Below are 12,484 nucleotides of genomic sequence, written 5' to 3' on the forward strand. Positions count from 1 at the left end.
CTGCCGCAGCACCGTCCTCTGGAACCGTAGCGGGATGGCTATCCTGTCCAGCTTGAGCAGGATGCCGTCGATCACCGCCAGGTCGCCTTGACGTTGTAGAATTGAGGGCATTGCCCTTTCTGCCAGCCATTGCTGAGCTTGTGGATGACTCGCTGCAACAGGGGGTCTTTGGCCGTCTCTTCTCGGATGAGAACAATCTTCTCATCTGTTGCCGGGAGAGTGCTTGCACACAGTTGTAATTCAATGTGCTGGATGATCTCCAGTGGTTCACTGGGTGAGTTGACGGAGCGGGACAATGCATCGGCGATGATGAGCTTCTTGCCAGGTGTGTACACCAAATTGAAATCATACCTCCGGAGTTTGAGCAGAATTCTCTGCAAACGAGGCGTCATGTCGTTCAGGTCATTTTAGATGATGTGGACCAGAGGCCTATGATCCGTCTCAACAGTAAATGTTGGCAAGCCGTAGACATAATCATGAAATCTGAGCGTGCCGGTGAGAAGACCTAAACACTCCTTCTCAATCTGCGCATATCTGGTCTCAGTGGGTGTCATTGACATACGTGACGCGTATGCTACTGGTACCCAGGATGACGTGTCATCTCTTTGAAGCAACACCGCCCCAATGCCATCCTGACTCACATCTGTGGATATCTTGGTCTCTCGGTCTGGGTCAAAGAATGCAAGGACGGGTGCAGTGGTGAGCTTGGCTTTCAGCTCCAGCCACTCTGTTCGGTGCTCCGCCTTCCACTCAAAGGCAGTTGATTTTTTCACCAGGTTGCGTAGGGCCGTGGTGTGTGTGGCCAAATTCGGGATGAAATTGCCAAGGAAATTGACCATTCCCAGGAAACGCAGTACTGCCTTCTTGTCCTCAGGGACTTTCATTGCCTCGATGGCTTTAATTTTGTCTGTGTCCGGGCGCACACCGTGTTGCGAAATCTGATCGCCCAGAAACTTCAGCGTGGATGTCCCAAAACAGCACTTGGACCTGTTTAGCTTGGGGCCATGTTCATGTGTGCGTCGGAATACTTTGAGTCGCGACACATCTTCCTCTGGGGTTGTGGACCAGATTATGATATCGTCAACGTAAACACAAACCCCTTCTATTCCCTCCATCATCTGTTCCATGATGCGATGGAAAATCTCTGATGCCGAGATGATGCCAAATGGCATTCGGTTGTAGCAGAATCTGCCGAAAGGCGTTTTGAAGGTGCAGAGCCTTCTGCTGGATTCTTCAAGTTGGATTTGCCAAAATCCTTGGGATGCGTCCAATTTTGTGAAGAAGCGCGCGTGTGCCATCTCACTCGTGATTTCTTCCCTCTTCGGGATGGGGTAATGTTCCCGCTTAATGTTTTTGTTTAGATCCTTGGGGTCAATGCAGATGCGTAGTCCCCGAAGGCTTCTTTACCCACACCATCGAGCTGACCCAGTCGGTTGGTTCAGTGACCTTGGAGATGATGTCTTTTTGTTGTAGACTCGTGAGCTCTGCCTTCAGGCGCTCTCTCAGTGGAGCAGGGACACGTCGTGGTGCGTGGACCACTGGCTCGGCATCAGGCCGCAGTAGAATCTTGTACTCGTACGGCAGCGTGCCCATCCCGCTAAATACATCTGGGTACTGGTTAGGATGTCGTTGATGCTGGCCTGAAGATCCGAATGGGACGGCGTTGTGGTGTAGACCCTTTGAATGAGGTTCAGTTGCTTGCAGGCGTGCGCACCTAGCAGGGACGCCCTGTCTGGTTTAACAATCTCGAAGCATAAGCTTGCTTGTGTGTGTCGGCTGGACACCTGCAGATGGCAGGACCCCAGTGCCTTGATTGCGTTTCCATTGTAGTCCAGGAGTTTGCAGGCAGCTGGAAGGATTGTGGGCGGCTTCTTGATTCTCTTGAAGTCCACCTGCGAAATCAGGTTGGCGGAGGCACCTGCGTCCAGTTTGAACTGGATGGGGCAATGGTTGACCTTCATCACTGCATGCCATTCGTCCTCGGAATCCACGGCCAGGATTGATTGGACTTGCAATGTGTCCGGTGTGGCGTATTCGCACTCCGTAATAATGCCCACTCGGTAAGTGTTGTCCAGGTTTTCATCATCTGGATCCGTCGCACTGCCTGGATCAGAGTCTGGATCAGAGTCATGCATTCGGTGTTGCACACATCCGATGCGCCGCTGTCGGAATTGGGAGCACTGGCTCTTGACTGGTGGTGCAGATCTGCACAGGGCTGCACAGGGCTGCATATTGGTTTGGTTTCCCACAACTTAAACAGCGTTTGCCTCTTGCAGGGCAGTTTTTTAAAAACTGGGCGGTGCCGCCGTTCACACACGTCATGACGTCGGCGTCATGACGCTCAGAACGTCGTTGCGCATGCGCGGTGCTCGGACGTCTGCACCTGCGCTGTGCGGTTTTCGGCCGCTTCGTGTTCCCGACCGCATTGCGCATGTGTCGGGCCCCGGGAAGAGCGCGCAAAATGGCCACTTTCGTCAATGTGAAGGCGCTGTGTCCGGGAGATGGCCTGACCACTCTCTACCTCGTGGGAGGCTTGTTTTTCACTTTCTGCCGTTTTGTACTGTGAATAGCGATTTTTAGAGTGCTCATGCACAGTACACGTTTCAATCGCGACTGGCTGGGTCATGTGTTTGATTTTCAACAATTGCTCTCGCAGAAGATCAGAGTGGACTCCAAAAACGATTTGGTCTCTGATCATGGAATCAGTGATATCACCAAAGTTGCAGGATTGTACTAGCAGTCTAAGGTTAGTTAGATAGGAGTTGAAGGATTTGTCTTTACCTTGCATCCTCTGCTTGAAGATGTAGCGCTCGAAGATTTTGTTGGTGTCCACCTCGCAGTGGCTGTCGGATTTGTCCAGGATTGTTTGGTACTTTGTTTTGTCCTGCCCGTCGGAAAAGTGAAAGGAGTTGAAGATCTCTATCGCATGGTCACCCGCAGTGGTGAGTAGAAGAGCTATCTTCCGAGCATCGGTCGCGCCATTTAGGTTGGATGCTTCCACGTACAGTTGAAATTTCTGCTTGAATGATCGCCAGTTGGCTCTAAGATTGCCGGTGGTCCTGAGCTGATGAGGAGCCTGAATCTTGTCCATTGTGCCTGTATTCAGTAGCTGGTTGTCACGGATCTTGGTGAGTTTAACTAAATAGATTGAACAATCACTCCTGGTATCATGTTGTGTTATGCTGCTTCGGATAACACGGGCTGCTACTTTATGCAGTCTTAACTAAAGGATGCTCCAGACTCTGAAATGAGGTCAACGTGTTTATTGAACTATTAACACAGTTCTCAAATGAGTTCGACTCTCTGCTAATCTAACTGTAGTAACTCAGTCTACCTGTATCAGCTTGCTCGAAGCCACGTGCTGGGTGTGATGCTGCTGATCAACCCTGTCTAACTCTCTAGATGTCTGTCTGTGGAAAGAGGTGTGAGTGCCTCATCCCTTTTATAGTGTTTATGCCATGCCCCCTTGTGGTGATGCCACCTCTGAGTGTCCTGACTGCCCATTGGTTGTGTCCAATTCTGAGTGTTCATTGGTTGCATGTTGGCATATCATGATATCAGCCAGTTGTCCAACGTTTTGGTCAAGAAAGTAGGTTTTTAAGGAGGGCCTTAAAGGTAGAAATAAAGATAGCGAGTCCGGTAGATTTAGGGAGGGAATTTCAGTAGCCATGGGGTCCACAGCTTAAGGCATGGCCACCAACAGTGGGACGATTAAAATCTGGGATGCCCAAGAGGTCAAAATGAGATTAGCATAGATATCTGAGGGTTGTGAGGCTCGAAGAGAGGGATAAGAAGGGATTATGGCATGGAGCGATTGGAAAACAAGGATGGGAAGTTTTATATCAGGGTGTGACATGATGGGGAGCCAGTGTAGATCAGCACACACCCAAATGACGGGTGAAAAGGTCTGTGTGCTCAGGCAGCAGAGTTTTGAATGATCTCCAGTTCAGGGGTGCAGAATGTGAGGGACCTGCTGGGCGTTCTTTGGAATAGTCACGGCCTAGAGCTAACAAAAGCATGGATGAGGATTCACTGCTCGATGAGTTGAGGCAGGGGAGAAGCCAGGTGATGGAGGTGAAAATGGGCAGTCTGCAGATATGCAGTCACCTCAGCTTGGCTGAGATACAACGTCAGAAGTGAGAACGGTGTGGTTTAGTTTCGGACAATTGCCAGGGAGAGGGCTGGCATCAGTAGTTAGGGGAATGAGGTTTGGAGTGTGGATCAAGACAATGGCTTCAGTCTTCCGATATTTAATTAATGCAATGAGATGTCCCAAGGCATTCAGAGGAGTGTCATACAGCAAAATGTGACACTTAGCCCATAAGATGATATTGAGGCAGATCGCCAATTCTTTGGTCAAAGAGATAGGTGTAAGGAATGTTTGAAATCAGGAGAGAGAGGCAAAGAGGCAGAGTGATTTAGGCAAAGAATGCTAGAGTTTAAGTCTGAGGCAAATGAAGACATGGCCATCAACAATGGAGCAATTAAAATCGGGGATGCTCAGGAAGCCAGAGAGAGATGAACAGATATCATAGAGGAGTTTCAAAACAAGGATGAGAATTTTAACATTGAGATGTAGCTTAACTGGGAGCCAACAGATGCACCATAGAGAGCATCCTATCGGGCTGCATCACAGCCTGGTATGGCAACTGCTCGGCCCAGGACCGCAAGAAACTTCAGAGAGTCATGAACACCGCCCAGTCCATCACGCGAACCTGCCTCTCATCCATCGACTCCATCTACACCTCCCGCTGCCTGGGGAAAGCGGGCAGTATAATCAAAGATCCCTCCCACCCGGCTTACTCACTCTTCCAACTTTTTCCATCGGGCAGGAGATACAGAAGTCTGAGAACACGCACGAACAGACTCGAAAACAGCTTCTTCCCCACTGTTACCAGACTCCTAAACGACCCTCTTATGGACTGAACTGATCTCTTCACACATTTTTTCTCCTGAGTAGCACCACACTCCGTATGCTTCTCCCAATGCCCATGTCTATGTATTTACATCGTGTATCTATGTTTGCCCTATGCATTTTTTTACACGTATGGAATAATCTGTCTGAGCTGTGCGCGGAACAATACTTTTCACTGTACCTCGGTACACGTGACAAGAAACAAATCCAAATTCAAGGCTTGTGGAAGGAAAAGATGTGACAGAAGTAACTGATCGGATGGTCGTAATCTTAGATGCAAAGGAGTCCATCAGTCCCTTGCACTTATTACTGGAGATAATGGAGAGGTGTTTCAGATGGTTTACAGGAAATAAACTAAGCTGAGGGATTTCTTTGCGTTCCAGGATAAACCTGGGATAATGAGGAGTTTCAGCAAACGGGAGATAATCCTTTATCTGATCTCTCCAGGGCAGGTGGTGCCATATCTGTCAAGCGATTTAAGGGAGTGCAGATTAGGGCCATACCAGAGAGGAGAACTAGGATAAAACAGAGTATTCCAGGCAGTCTGTGTTCATTTCCCAGTATCCAGCGTCATAGGTGTCAGCTGTGGGAAGCTCTTCTCTGAGGTGACAAAAATGATTGACGAGGGAAGGGCTGTGGATGTTGTCTACATGGACTTTAGTAAAGCATTTGACCAGGTCCCTCATGGCAGGCTGGTGTGAAAGATTAGATCACATGGGGTCAGGGGTGAACTAGTTGGATGGATCCAGAACTGGCTTGGCCATAGACAGAGGGTAGCAGTGGAAGGGCGTTTTTCCAAATGGAGGTCTGTAACTGGTGGTGTTCCGCAGGGATCAGTACTGGGACCTCTGCTCTTTGTAATACATATAAATGACTTGGAAGAAAACGTAGCGGGTCTGATTTGCAAGATTGCGAATGATACGAAGATTGCAGGAGTTGCGGATAGTGATGAAGATTGTCGGAGCAACAGGATATAGTTAGGCTGCAAAATTGGGCAGAGAAATGGCAGATGGAATTTAACCCGGACAAATGTGAGGTGATACATTTTGGTAGATCCAATTCAGGTGGGAGCAATAAAATAAATGGCAGAACCATCAGGAGCATAGAGACACAGAGATCTGGGCGTGCAGGTTCACAGATCCTTAAAAGTGGCAGCACAGGTGGAAATGGTGGTGATTAAAGCATGTGGCATGCTTGTCTTCATCGGACGGGGTATCGAGTATAAAAGGTCAAGCATAATGTTACAATTATATAGAACGTTGGTTAGGCCACATTTGGAATACTGTGTTCAATTCTGATCACCGCACTACCAGAAGGACATGGAGGCTTTTGAGAGAGTACAGGAAAGGTTTACCAGGATGTTGCCTGGTATAGAGGGTATTAGCTATGAGGAGAGATTGAATAAACTGGGATTATTCTCCCTCGAGAGACGGAGGCTGAGGGGCGACCTGATAGAAGTTTATAAAATTATTAGGGGTACAGATAAGGTGATCAGTTGGAGGCTTTTTCCCAGGGCGGAAATGACAATTACAAGGGGGCACAAGTTCAAGGTGAGGGGGGAAAGGTTCAGTGGAGGTGTGTGGGGGAAGGTTTTACACAGAGGGTGGTGGTGGCCTGGAATGCACAGCCAAGTGAGGTGATTCAGGCAGATACATTAGCGACCTTTAAGACTTATCTGGACAGGCACATGAACAGACGGGGTAGAGAAGGATACAGGCGGTTGGTCTAGATAGGACACGTGATCGGCGCAGGCTTGGAGGGCCGAAGGGCCTGTTCCTGTGCTGTATTGTTCTTTGTTCTTTGATGTGGGTTCAAGTAAATTCCAGACAGCACAGAGGGAGAGCTGCAATGTCTGAGGTGCCTCATTTCAGATGAAATATTGAACCAAGTTGGTAAGAGTCAACCCACCTAGCCTGATGGACATAAAATAATCTATAGGACAATACCAAAGAAAAGCAGGGGGTTTTCTGACCAATATTTATCCTTCAACCAGCTTCACTGAAACAGAAAATCTGGTCATTACCTTATTGGTGATTCAGGAAGCTTGCTGCCTCGTCTTCTACAAGTCAATAGTGACAACACTTCAAATCATAGAATCATAGAGTCCCTACAGTGTAGAAGGAGGCCATTCTGCCCATCAGGTCTCTACCTATCTTCTCTGCGTTATACCCATATCCCCGTAACCTAACCTGCACATCCTTGGATTCGAATGGGCAATTTATCATGGCCAATCCACCTAACCTGCACGTCCTTGGACACGAATGGGCAATTTATCATGGCCAATCCACCTAGCCTGCACATATTTGGACACAAAGGGCAATTTATCATGGCCAATCTACCTAACCTGCACATATTTGGACTGTATTAATTAAATGTATTTAACTGTATTTAATTGGCTGGATAGTGTGCTCTGATGAAATGAAAATACATCCTGAGATACGAAAGGTGCTTCAGAAATGCAAATCTTTCTTCTTTTGCTTGCTTGCATGCACACATATACACAAACACGTCCAAATAGGACTGTTCCATTCGGCCCCTTGAGCCTGCTCTGCCATTCAATAAGATCATGGTTGATTTGAGTTCCACTTTCCAATCTACCCCGGAGAACCTTTGATTCCCTTACCCAATGAGAATCTATCTATCTTCGCCTTAAAAATATTCAGTGACCCCACTTCTACCACCTTCTGAGGCAAAGAGTTGAGTTCCAAAGTCAACCTCTTGGGAGAAAATAATTCTCCCAAAGTCTGTCCTATAGGCCGACCCCTAATTTTAGCACAGTGCCCCTTAGTTCTGGATTCAGCCGCGTGAGGGAATATCATTTCTGCGTCTACTTTACCAACACAGTTTAGGATCTTGTATAGCAGTAGATGCTCAGAGATAAATGTTCATCGTTTATCATCAATGACTTCTCTTGTTGTTTTCATCTCCTGTGGCAGGTTGAGAGGTAGAGTGGTAGATTATTGGCGCGCGTGGTTGCACCATGTTGGAATAGGGTGGCCTTGGCTGTCATAAAATCCCTATAGTGCAGAAGATGGTCATTCGGCCCATCGAGCCAGCACCGACACTCTGAAAGAGTACCCGACATAGGCCCACTCCCCTGACCTATCCCTGTAACCCCATAGCAGCACCACACCTGCACATCCCTGGACACTAAGGGAAAATTTAGCGTAGCCATGCCACCTAACCTGCGCATCTTTGGACTGTGGGAGGACACTGGAGCACCCGGAGGAAACCCACGCAGACACGGGGAGAATGTGCAGACTCTACACAAACCCAAGGTTGGAATTGAACACGGGTTGCATCTAAACTGGAGGGGCAGCGATAACCTGGCTGGGAGGTTTGCTAGTGTCACTCGGGAGGATTTAAACTAGTATGGCAGGGGGGAGGGTACCAGAGCGTTAGCTTAGAAGGTGTAATAACTGACGGGGAAATAGAGAACCAAAATAAGGGAACAACATCCCCCTCAGGCAGAGCAAAAAAGGTGACAAGTGTGAGAAGGGAGGTGGCCAACGCAGGATTGAGGGTGTTGTACCTAAATGCGCGCAGTATACGGAACAAGGTAAATGAGCTTGTTGCGCACATTGAAATTGGTCGGTACGATGTTGTGGGCATCACAGAGACGTGGCTGCAAGGGGATCAGGGCTGGGATCTAAATATACAAAGATATGTGTCCTCTCGAAAGGACAGGCAGATGGGCAAAGGGGGCGAGGTTGTATTGTTAGTAAGGAATGAAGTTAAATCGATAGCAAGGAGCAATATAGGATCAGAAGGCATAGAATCTCTGTGGGTAGAATTGAGGAATCGCAAAGGTAAAAAGACCCTGATGGGAGTTATGTACTAGCAGTAGTCAGGATGTGGGGCAGAAAATAAATCAGGACATAGAAAAGGCATGTAAAAAAGGCAATATCACAATAATCATGGGGGGCTTCAATATGCAGGTGGACTGGGAAAATCAGGTTGGTAGTGGATCCCAAGAAAAGGAATTTGTGGAATGTCGAAGAAATGTTTTTTTGGAGCAGCTTGTGACAGAGCCCACTAGGGAACAGGCAATTCTGGATTTGGTGATGTGTAATGAGGCAGACTTCATTAGGGAACTTAAGGTGAAGGAACCCTTAGGGAGCAGTGACCACAATATGATAGAATTTACCCTGCAGTTTGAGAGGGAGAAGCTGCAATCAGATGTAACGGTATTACAATTAAATAAGGCTAATTACAAAGACAAGAGGGAGGAGCTGGCCAGAGCTGATTGGAGAAGGAGCCGAGCAGGGAAGACAGTGGAACAGCAATGGCAGGGGTTTGGGGGGTTATGAGGAAGGCACAACAGAAATTCATCCCAAGGAGGAGGAAACATGCTAAGGGGAGGACAAGGCATCCATGGCTGACAAGGGATGTCAAGGACAGCGTAAAACCAAAAGAAAAAACAGATATAGTGGCGAAGATTAGAGGATTGGAAAGCCTTTAAAAGCGAGCAGAGGACAACTAAAAACGCAATAAGGAGGAGAAGTTGAAGTATGAGTGCAAGCTAGCTAGTAATACAAACGAAGATAGGAAGAGTTTTTTTCAATATATAAAAGGTAAGAGAGAGGCAAAAATAGACATTGGACCACTGGAAAACATGGCTGGAGAAGTAATAATAGGAAACAAAGAAATGGGAGATGAACTGAATAGTTACTTTACATCAGTCTTCATGGTAGAAGCCACCAGTGAGATGCCAGAGCTCCAGGAGAACCAGGGGGCAGAGGTGAGTGCAGTGACCATTACTAAGGAGAAGGTTCTGGGGAAACTGAAAGGTCTGAGGGTGGATAAATTACCTGGATCAGATGGACTACACCCCAGGATTCTGAAGGAGATAGCTGAGGAGATTGTGGAGGCATTGATGGTGATCTTTCAGGAATCACTGGAGGCAGGAAGGGTCCCAGGGGACTGGAAGGTGGCGAATGTAACACCACTGTTTAAGAAAGGAGGGAGGCAGAAGACAGGAAATTATAGGCCGGTTAGCCTGACTTCAGTCATTGGTAAGATTTTAGAGTCCATTATTAAAGATGAGATTGCGGAGTACTTGGAAGTGCATGGTAAAATAGGACTGAGTCAGCACGGCTTCGTCAAGGGGAGGTCGTGTCTGACAAACCTGTTAGAGTTCTTTGAGGAAGTAACAAGGAGGTGAGACAAAGGAGAACCAGTGGACGTGATTTATTTGGATTTCCAGAAGGCCTTTGACAAAGTGCCACAAATGGGACTGTTAAATAAGTTAAGAGCCCGTTGACTTTGGAGTCCTTGTTCACGTTTCTCTTAAAGTTAACCTGCAGGTTCAGTCGGCAGTTAGGAAGGAAAATGCAATGTTAGCATTCATGTCGCGAGGGCTAGAATATAAGACCAGGGATGTACATCTGAGGCTCTATTAGGCTCTGGTCAGATCCCATTTGGAGTATTGTGAGCAGTTTTGGGCCCCGTATCTAAGGAAGGATGTGCTGCCCTTGGAAAGGGTCCAGAGGAGGTTCGCAAGAATGATCCCTGGAATGAAGAACTTGTCGTATGAGGAACGTTTGAGGACTCTGGGTCAGTACCCGTTGGAGTTTAGAAGGATGAGGGGGGATCTTATTGAAACTTACAGGATACTGCGAGGCCTGGATAGAGTGGACGTGGAGAGGATGTTTCCACTTGTAGGAAAAACTAGAACCAGAGGACACAGACTAAAGGGACGATCCTTTAAAACAGATGAGGAGGTATTTCTTCAGCCAGAGGGTGGTGAATCTGTGGAACTCTTTGCCGCAGAAGGCTGTGGAGCCAAATCACCGAGTGTCTTTAAGACAGAGATAGATAGGTTCTTGATTAATAAGGGGATCAGGGGTTATGGGGAGAAGGCAGGAGAATGGGGATGAGAAAAATATCAGCCATGATTGAATGGCGGAGCAGACTCGATGGGCCGAGTGGCCTAATTCTGCTCCTATATCTTATGGGTCCCTGCTACTGTGAGACAGCAGTGCTAACCACTGTGCTGTAGTCTTTTTCTGTCACCGTCACACATTTGTCTGGTTCATTCTTTGGTCGTTCAAAATACTGGATTCTGCAGGGTTCTGTGGAGAGGAGTAAAACATTTTGTACCACCACAGAAGGGGGAAGTGTTTTAGAAATCAAACACAAGATACCAATTCAAATGCCACAGCAAACATTCCAAATACAGAGAGTGTCATTTACTGTCCACAGATACTTTATTGTATCGTATTTTTATATGCCAGCCAGTTTGAAATAAAATCTGTCAAGTATTTAATTAAAATGTTCAGACACCGCTAAAACCTGGATCTGAGGTAATGAGTCACGAACTAGTTTGTAGTATATATATATTTTTTTCTCTCTAATTAAGGGGCAATTTAGCGCGGCCAATCGACCTAACCTGCACATCTTTGGGTTGTGGGGCTGAAACCCACGCAGACACGGGGAGAATGTGCAAACTCCACACGGACAGTGACCCAGGGCCGGGATTCGATCCCGGGTCCTCAGCGGAGTAGGCAGCAGTGCTAACCACTTGTGCCACTTGGCGCCCCTTTGTAGCATGTATAAATGGCAGGGGAAAGATAAAGGCACCATGAAAGAAGGGACTAGTTCAGAGAAATTAGTTTCAGATTTTAAAATTGTGCAGCACGGTAATATGAGCTGAATATCTTCCATATTTCGGCTTGATTGAAGGGTGCAGTCCCACCAAGATCCTTCTGCTGGTTCCCTCGCTCCCCAGCCGTGCACTTGGCCATTTGCATCACTTCCCTCCAATTGGAATATAGGGCGGGATTCTCTCATGGGGCTGGTTTAGCACAGGGCTAAATCGCTGGCTTTGAAAGCGGACCAAGGGTGGCCAGCAGCACGGTTCAATTCCCGTACCAGCCTCCCCGAACAGGCGCCGGAATGTGGCGACTAGGGGCTTTTCACAGTAACTTCATTTGAAGCCTACTTGTGACAATAAGCGATTTTCATTTCATTGCAAGGCAGAGTGTCCACGCGTTTTACGACGGCGTTAACGGGCCGCTCCCAGGACTAATTATGCCCCCCCCCCCCCCTACAGGGGTCCAGCACGGTGCTGCCGATCCCGGCGCGAACTGGGCGCCGTGGGATCCGCACATGCGCAGTGGCTTCCTTCAACGCGCCGGCCCCGACGCTACAGGGGCCGACGCGTCGGAAATGAGTCCCCCAGCCAGAGAGGCCGGCCCGCCGATCGGTGGGCCCCGATCGCGGGCCAGGCCGCATCGGAGGCCTCCCCCCCCCCCCCGTGGGGTCGGAGCCCCCCAGCCGCCACCCGACCCTTCCGCGCTGATTTCCCGCCGGCTGAGAGCAGGTGTGGACAGCGCCAGGGGGGACTCAGCGTTTCCACGACGGCCGCTCGGCCCATCCCAGGGGGCCCGAGAATCGCGGGCCGGTCGTCTAGAACGGCTCACGACCGGTGGCGCACCAACCACGCCGGCGGCAGTGGTGCCGTATCTCTGCTCGACGGAGAATCGCGTGCGCCCGGTCGCGGGGATGCTCCGGCCCTGCGTTAGGAGTATTTTACGAATTGCACAACACAAATTGAGTTTTTGCAAT

The sequence above is a fragment of the Scyliorhinus torazame genome, chromosome 6 (genome assembly GCF_047496885.1).
Source record: "Scyliorhinus torazame isolate Kashiwa2021f chromosome 6, sScyTor2.1, whole genome shotgun sequence".
Taxonomy (NCBI): domain Eukaryota; kingdom Metazoa; phylum Chordata; class Chondrichthyes; order Carcharhiniformes; family Scyliorhinidae; genus Scyliorhinus; species Scyliorhinus torazame.